Genomic DNA, 656 nt, shown 5'->3' with positions numbered 1-656 from the left:
TTGTATGCAAAGGAGGGAGACAGGCATCTGTTGAGAACCTACTGCGTGCTGGGCATTTTGTTCACATCGTTACCGCTGATCCTATCGGGAGATACTATCGTACCTATTTTATGAACAGAAAATAGACTCAGAGTAGGGGAAGGTTTAGGTTTTACCCAAGGCCACTCAATAAGCAAATGTTAATTTTAATAATAAAAGCTGTTTTTGGTGATTGCTGGGAGCCAGGCAGTCAGATCCAGGGCCACTGGGGGAGGGAGGATGGCAAAGAAATGGCTGTTAGCTTTGATCCCCTCCCAGCAAAGGTCAAACTCCTGGCCAGAGAGGTCATCTGGAGATGTTTGTCCTGGAGCTGACTGGGAGACACTCATGATAAATGGCTCCCATATCTGAAGAGCTATCAAGGGGCAAAGAGAGATAACCCTGAGGGTAGAAAGGGGCTGTTTGTTAAAGCTCCAGCAAGAGGGACTTTGGGTCGGTATCTGGAACAAACATCCTGTCCAACAGAGGAGCATGCTGCCTCAGAAGTGACTTCTCTGTTTGCCAGGGATGCCGGAAAAGGCATATTCCCCCGAGAGATGTCGGCCTGGGGACTCCCCTGCAAGCTCACACCTGGGAGTTTTCAAAGGGCCACAGGCACGACTTCGGCCCCACATATC

The sequence above is a fragment of the Lipotes vexillifer genome, unplaced genomic scaffold, assembly GCF_000442215.2.
Source record: "Lipotes vexillifer unplaced genomic scaffold, Lipotes_vexillifer_v1.1 scaffold533, whole genome shotgun sequence".
NCBI lineage: Eukaryota > Metazoa > Chordata > Mammalia > Artiodactyla > Lipotidae > Lipotes > Lipotes vexillifer.
This window is presented reverse-complemented; position numbering follows the sequence as displayed.